The sequence below is a fragment of the Protopterus annectens genome, chromosome 11.part0, assembly GCF_019279795.1.
Source record: "Protopterus annectens isolate FY-2018-M chromosome 11.part0, PAN1.0, whole genome shotgun sequence".
NCBI classification, from domain to species: Eukaryota; Metazoa; Chordata; order Ceratodontiformes; family Protopteridae; genus Protopterus; species Protopterus annectens.
In genome coordinates, this window is record NC_056745.1 from 1,408,184,085 (window position 1) to 1,408,191,726 (window position 7,642).

The window sequence follows — 7,642 nt, forward strand, 5'->3', positions numbered from 1 at the left end:
TGCATTAGTGTACAATTGTCCTGCTGTGTCTGTGCCAGTGTAATGCTGTTATGGCTTAGTGGTTCAGTACTGTGACTATAGCACACAGTGTCCTGGGTTCGAGCCCTGTCACTGCTTTTTAGTTTCATGCTGGGCAGACCAGACTGTTTAAGGAACAGTAAAGCAAATATGAGCATATTTACCTGACTTTGCCCGACCTTGCCCAACATTGCTCAACGTTGCCCGGCATTGCACTAGTTAGCATGGGCAATTTTGTTTACATAGACTAAATAGTGGTAAAAGCTGCTTAGCACTGATTTATATTGCTTAAAACATGGCAATCATGCCTCAGGTGGTGCTGCAGGGCTGCCTATGTCGGATGCACATAGTACACTCCCTATACATGTTTGAAAACAGGTAGTGTCAAGTTAGGCATCCCTTTTACTTTATGTGCGAGTCAGAGAGAGGTATAATTTCCAAGGTTCCTACTGAGCCAGTGTATGTGCTATGCGTTGCCTCTTTGCCAAGGCCAAGGCATACTGGGCATGCCTCCTTCTGCCTACTGGGGCAGGCTCAGGTTGTTCCTCCTCTGAGTCACGCTGTGCCTGTGCAGGCCTTGTTAATGGTGGGGGGGCTGTTTGGCCCTGCCCCATGATGTTCCTGCTGCAGCTGTTTTTGCAGGATCATATTGTGTAGCATGGCACATACCATGACAATTTGGGTACATGTAGTTGGTGAGTACTGCAAGGCTCCACCAGATGTGTCCAGGCACCGGAACTGTGACTTGAGCATCCCAAACACACGCTTGATCACATTTCGTGTTTGTGCGTGTGCCTCATTATGGTGTTCTTGTTCAGGTGTGTGTGCATTTCTGATGGGTCTCAGCAGCCACGGCTCCAGTGCATATCCAGCATCCCCCTCTAGGTGACCTTCAGGGATGTCCCCATTGGCAAATGTCTAGTACAGCTGCGTCAGATGCCAGATATGGGAATCGTGGTAGCTTCCACGGCAGCCAGCACACACATTCAGTATTATGCCCTGGGCATTGCACACAACCTGGCAGTTGATGGAGTGGAAGCCCTTGCGGTTGATGTAGGCCCTACCCCGCTCACCAGCTGGTGCTTTGATGTGTATGTGCGTGCAGTCAATTGTACCCACTACCTCAGGGTATTCCACTATTTGCTGGAAGAGATGCATATTGCTGGCCAATGCCTCACGGGAATTGGGGAAATATACATGATCACCCACATGTGCTGACATGGCATTCAGGAACTGGTGCAGTAACCTGGATGCTGATGCCTGTGAAATCCCCATCATATCACCAGATGGTCTCTGGAAGGTACCTGTTGCTAGTATTCTTAGGCCAATACATACCTTGGTTTCCACTGGGATGGGCTACACTCTGTTGGTTCTGTGTGTGAGGCATGGCCTGCACAGCTCAACAATTTGCTGCAGGAGGTCTCTGTCCACTCTACAGCGCTCCACTATCTCCAGCTCATGTAGCCCCTGGTAGGTTACCCTGGGTCTGTACGCTCTTCTCCGTCTCCTCACTGTGGGTTGCTCAGCAGCATTCGCAATGGCACCACCCTCAGCATGTTGCACATGTTGCCTTATAATAGCAATGGCAGCCCCTAACATTTTTTTGTCTCAGTTAAGCTTTTTAAGTTTTCACTTTTCTTTGTATACAGCAGTGCTGAAGTGCTTCTGAGTAAAACATGGGGGGATATTGTTTGCAGAGTTTAAAGTGCTGGGCTGGGCTAGTGTACTGCCTGTGTAATTGGCTGATTCTGATTGATTTCACCTGGCAGCTCTGCTAGTTCTCCTTGGTTAACTTCCTACTACTTCTTTTCCTTCCTTTTCCCTTTCTGTTTCCACAGGGAGCAGTGCCCTGCAAACAAGTGCAAACACAAGCACATGAGTGCACACGCGTGCACACAGGCTTAGACTGGCTTAGGCGGGTGCACATCCGCACACACAGGCTTAGCCACCCTATCACAGGCTTACACGGGTGCACACATGCGCACACAGGCTTAGATGGGTTTACAGGCATGCACACTTGTGCACACAGTGTAAGCATCTTTGCAAGAAACTTTAGTGATATCCACGGCGTACACCTTCGGTTTCTGGGTTTCAGTTAAGACAACTGCAGGCACGCCTCTTCCAGTCCTGAGTAACTCACAGCAAACACATGCCACTCTGATCCAATAAGCATACAGTCTTTCATACATACCTCCTCATGATGTCATCTATCTTCTACACTACTACTCCCCTAATCCTACACTTACACTCTAGGGACATGGTTCACATGGCAGGGAAAATTGGGATTCACTATCCTTATCCTCATTTGCATAGGATTGCCTACTAATGCTTAGGTTCATAGGTTCATAGGTTCATACTAGGCTATCTGCCCTAGGGCATTTATAAGCCTAGCCAGAGTGTGTATGGCTTTCGCCACCCATTTTAAATTAATTTTGCTATGCCTTTTTTTGAGGTTAGTATACTGTGCCTCTGTCTAACAGTGACACAGAAGTGATAGCCGGGGTAAACCTATGATCTCGCATCCACTCATCAAGATTCCTCTTGAAGAGAGTCAATGTGGGACTCTGCCTAACCTGGACTGGGATTTTATTCCAGAGTGAAGGGAGCCTCTGGGTTATGAATCTGTCCCTCCAGCATGTCCTATTTATTTCAGTGCTGAGGTTCAAGTCTCTCGGCATAGCTCGATGGGATTTGGATTTTCTGAGGTGCAGCATGTCCATTAATTCTGGGTTGGACATGGCTTTTATCGTCAGGCACAGATCGCCTCTGAGCAGGCGGTATGCCACTGAGTAGAGCTGGAGTTTCTTTAACCGGGCAGCATATGGCATCTGTTTGAGCCCTTTGATCCTCTTGGTGAGGTACTTTTGGGGTCTTTCCAGTTGCTGCAGTTGTCTGGTAAGGTACATCCCAAAAGGGGCATTGTACTCAATTATGGGCCTGATGAGGGATGAGTAAAGAGGCGATGACCTCCCTGATCTAGATGTGAATCCCTTCATGATTAGGTGGGCTATATAAAATGTTTTTCTAACCACTTTGGCCACGTGATTGTCAAATGAGAGATTGCTATCAACTTGGGTCCCCAGGTCCCTAATGACTTCTTCTGTACTTAATGGATTACCACCTATGTGGTAATTTGTGGGCACTTTGTTTTTGCCAAAGGGATGACTATACACTTTTGGCGTTTAGCTTGAGGCCATGGCTCTGGCACCAGTTGTCTGTTTCTATGAGGCCCTTTTGGAGGATGCTTGTGTCGGCTGGAGAGTTGATTATGGCGCCCAGTTTGCAGTCATCTGCGAACTTGGTCAGCCACAGTCCTTCCGTGTTGGCCTGTACCGCCGAGAAATATATACCGAACAAGAGAGGTCCCAGGACTGAGCCTTGTGGGACGCCACTTGTAACTGGTTTGGAGTCTGACATGGCTCCAGCAATTCTAACCATGTGGGTTCCGTCCTTGAGCCAGTTTGCAACCCATCTAGTGACATAGGGGTTTATATTTAAGCTGGTGAGCTTATCTATAATGCCAGTGGGGTATTGTATCGAAGGCTTTGCGAGGTCCAGGTAGGCTGTGTGGACCACCTTCCCTCATCAATGGCCTTGGTGACTGTTTCAAAGAAATCAACCAGGTTTAAGAGGCAGGATCTGCCCTTAACAAAGCCAAACTGGGTAGGATCCAGTGTCTGTAGGTCCCCAATATCTTTATTTATGAGGTCCATGATGATCCTTTCCATAGCTTTGCAGACCAAGCTAGTCAGGCTTATGGGGCGATAGTTTCCAGGATCCGTTGAGGCACCACCTTTGTGGAGAGGGACCACTGTTGCTATACGCCACTCTTTGGGTACATATCCTGTAGTAAGGCTAAGATTGAACAGTAGTTTTATGTTTGGGTTTAGCTCTTCTTGGAGTTCATGTAGGGGCAGCCTGGGACACCATCTGGTCCCATTGATGCTGTGTTTTTGCTTTGGAGAGGGCAGCTCTTACCTGAGCATCTGAGATGTCAGGGGGGCAGCACTCTATTGGGATAGATATTTGCCCTTTTGGTGGGGAGAGGGGGGAGAAGTTTGCACTGAACCTGTCAGCTAGGATGTTGGCAATGTCTGTGGGCTCGGTGTATTTTTGTCATTTGGACTAATTCTGAGCATATCTGGGAATTCCCACCCAGGTTCCTAACATAAGTAAAGAAAGCCTTGTGATTATCCTTAGTGTCCTGTGCAATTTTTCTCTCGAAGCAGGCCTTAGACGATTTTATGAGTGCCGTAGTTTTTGCTAATACTGATCAGAGATACCTTCCCTTTTTGGGATTTTGCTCTATCATGTAGTAGCTTCCTCCTTCTATTGTATAGTTTGTTTATGGCTGGGGTCCACCAGACAGGACGTCTGCCTTTGGAGGATTGGGTCTTGGTTTTATTTGGGATTGCATGATCCATGCATTCCTGAAAGTGTTCATAGAATGCGTTTATAAAGGATTCTGCGGTCTGGGCCATATTTTCCACAGGCCGGGGCTTTGAAGGATTCGCCTCGGTTTTGAGGCGTGTGAAATTTGCTTTAGAGAAGTTTTCACTGTGGTTTTCTGGGCAGGGGTGGGGTCGGGATGTGAATATCCAGTGAGATTAGTTTATGGTCTGATCTTACCAGTGAGGGATACACTTCTGGTCTGGAGCATAGTGTCCCCATGTTGGTGATGATCAGGTCCAGTATGTTTTCCCCTCTTGTGGGAGTGGTAACAAGTTGTTCCATAGCATTTGAGTTTATAAATTCTAGGAACCTTTGGGCTAGGGTGTTGGAGCTAGAGTAATGCTCCCAGTCTATGTTTGGGTAGTTGAAGTCGCCCAATATAATGGTGTTTGGAGAGACCTTCATATTTTCCAGTATTCTCAGGAAGGCCAAGTGGGGTTCCTGTGTTTGGGAGGGTGGTCTGTAGCAGGCTATAAACTGGAAGGCAGTTTTACCCACAGTTAGTTGCACATGGATAGTCTCTGATGCTTCGTGCTGTGCCACCAACCTGGAGGTGTGGGTATCTTTGACGAATATTGATACTCCCCTGCCTTTTGTGGTTCGGTCCAAGTTTTGGGGCCGAAAAGCATGGTATGAGGTATAACCTGGTAGTGCTGGGGTGCTCTCGGGAGCCTTGAACCAGGTTTCTGTTACTGCACAGATATCGATGTTCTCCATGCTAAGGAGAGTTTCGAATGCGTGCATCTTGAGGTTTAGACTTCTGGCGTTGAGTAGCATTACTCTTAGTTTCTTATCCCTTGTGATACCTATGGAGGTGGGTTTGTCTTTTGAGCCTTGCCTAAAAAAGTCACTATGGGAGTAGCAAGAGCCTTTGCCAATATCCAAAAACCCAGGGGTGACAGGTGCAAGCTGTCCCTAGCGAAGCATCGTGGCTTGTCGAGCATGTCATCCCAGGCTGACAGGCATTGGATCCGGATCCCCTTTGAATGACACCAACACTTAAGCCAATAGTTGAAATTGATCATCTTGTCTTCATATTGTGGCATCATTCTTGGTGAGGGTAAGATGCTACTCAAGGTCAGGGTCATACCGGCCTGGGCTACATGCTCAGAGAGCTCCTCTATGTCTCTTTTCATGTAGTCCAGGGAGGTACATCTCAGGTCATTTACACCAGCATGGACAATGACTGAGTCATATTTGTACTTGCCTTGGAGTGACCTGAGTGCTTGTGTTATGTGGCGGATCCTAGCGCCTGACAGGCAGCTCACCGTGACCTTCTCCTTGTTCAGCCTGGTGAGCGGGACATCAGTGTGCCTGACAATAGAGTCACCTATTACAAGTGTATCAGGTGTGTTGTTTAGCCTTAAGGGCTGTGACTGTTCGGCACACTGGCTTTGTGAGTTATGTGTTGCACGTGTTTTGCTTTGGGGTAGTGGTTGCTTGGGTGTCTGATTTGGAGGTCTCTGCTGCTTAGGGAGATTTTTATTTAGAGCCTCCGAGTATGTTTTTGTGTGTTTATGTGTTTGGTTTGTTGTCGTGGTAGGTCTATGTGAGACTGGAATTGTAGTGAGTGTGGTTTCCTTCTCCTCCTGACTGGTTACGCCAGTACTGAGTTGAGAGAGCTTAGCCTCCAGTTTGGCTATATGGTTGCATCTCTCACATGTGTTGGAATTTGTTGGGAGGAGGAGAGGGTTGTCTGTGTATATGAGGCAGTTGTAACATTGCCTCAAGATTCCCAGATTCACCTGCTGGACCGGAGAGGAGATTGACAACTGACCTTTGGACATGCTAGAATAGTATTGGGAATTCCTTTATAATTGAAAAAAGGGCCAATGGGGAACAAGGTACTCAAGGGGAGTTTGTGAGGGTGTAGTGCTTTTAATTTTTTAGAGCTGACTTATATAATTGCTTTAGTGAGCAAGTGCCAGGTAACTTAAATGCAATGTGTTACAGGTAACTTAAATGCAAAAACGACAAACAGTAACTTTCTTACAAGTGAAACAAGGAAATAAGTACAGTAAGCAATGCAGATATCACTAGGGATCCACAGAAGTGCTAAAAGGCAGCGTTTTAGGTGGAATTAGTGTTTCAGGGAAATAAACAAACAACAAGCATACAAATAAAGCTAGATTCAGCAGGCCAGGATCTAGTCTATGCTACAGCAAACAAGGTGTACCAATTTCAGTAAGAAACAGTTAGAATATGCAGGCACTATAAGCCTTTAACCAGAAATTCCCTGCTCAGAAGGGCAGAGTCCAGCCTCTCCTCCCACAAGAGTGCAGACCGGAATCCTTCTTAACGTAAAATAACTGGTCTGAAGCCCAAGTGCTTAAACCAGAACTAATACACTTTTAGAATAACAGACACTGAGCTCTCAATCAGCAGTTCCTAACTTAGAAGGATGTAAGCTACCTGTCCTGCCATCACAGTGCAGGCCACAAACCTGCCTAATGTAAAACAACTGGTCTGAAGCCCAAGTGCTTAATCCAAAAGACTTAGAAATGATAGCTACACTTTAATCAAGTTACTACCAGCAGTAATAAATACAACTGAATACTTTAAAGAATGTCTGGATTAGTGCTTAAGTTATACAAACAAAGCTAGATTCAGCAGGTCTGGATCTAGTCTATGCTACAGCAAACGAGGTGTACCAATTTCAGTAAGAAGCAGTTCAAATATGCAGGCACTATAAGCTTTAACCAGAAATTCTCAGCTCAGAAGGACAGAGTCCAGCCTCTCCTCCCACAAGAGTGCAGAACACGAACCCTCTTAATGTAAAATAACTGGCCTCAAGCCCAAGTGCTTAAACCAGAATTAATACACTTTTAGAATAACAGACACTGAGCCCTCAATCAGCAGTTCCCAACTTAGAAGGATGTAAGCTCCCTGTTCTGCCACTACAGTGCAGACCACAAACCTTCCTAATGTAAAACTGGTCTGAAGCCCGGGTGCTTAAACTAAAAGGCTTACTATGAGTTACACCAAGCAGTAATAAATACAACTGAGTACTTTTAAGATGAAGCAAGAGCAAAATAAAGTAAGAAAAAACACAAATACAGTAAAAGCAGCTAATTTTTTTTTTTTTTCTTTTGGAAAGAGAGAAAGGAAAGAGAGAAAGGAGTAGCAGAAACTAAGCTGATTGGCCTTCTCAAATGCTGACTTGGGGGCCCTT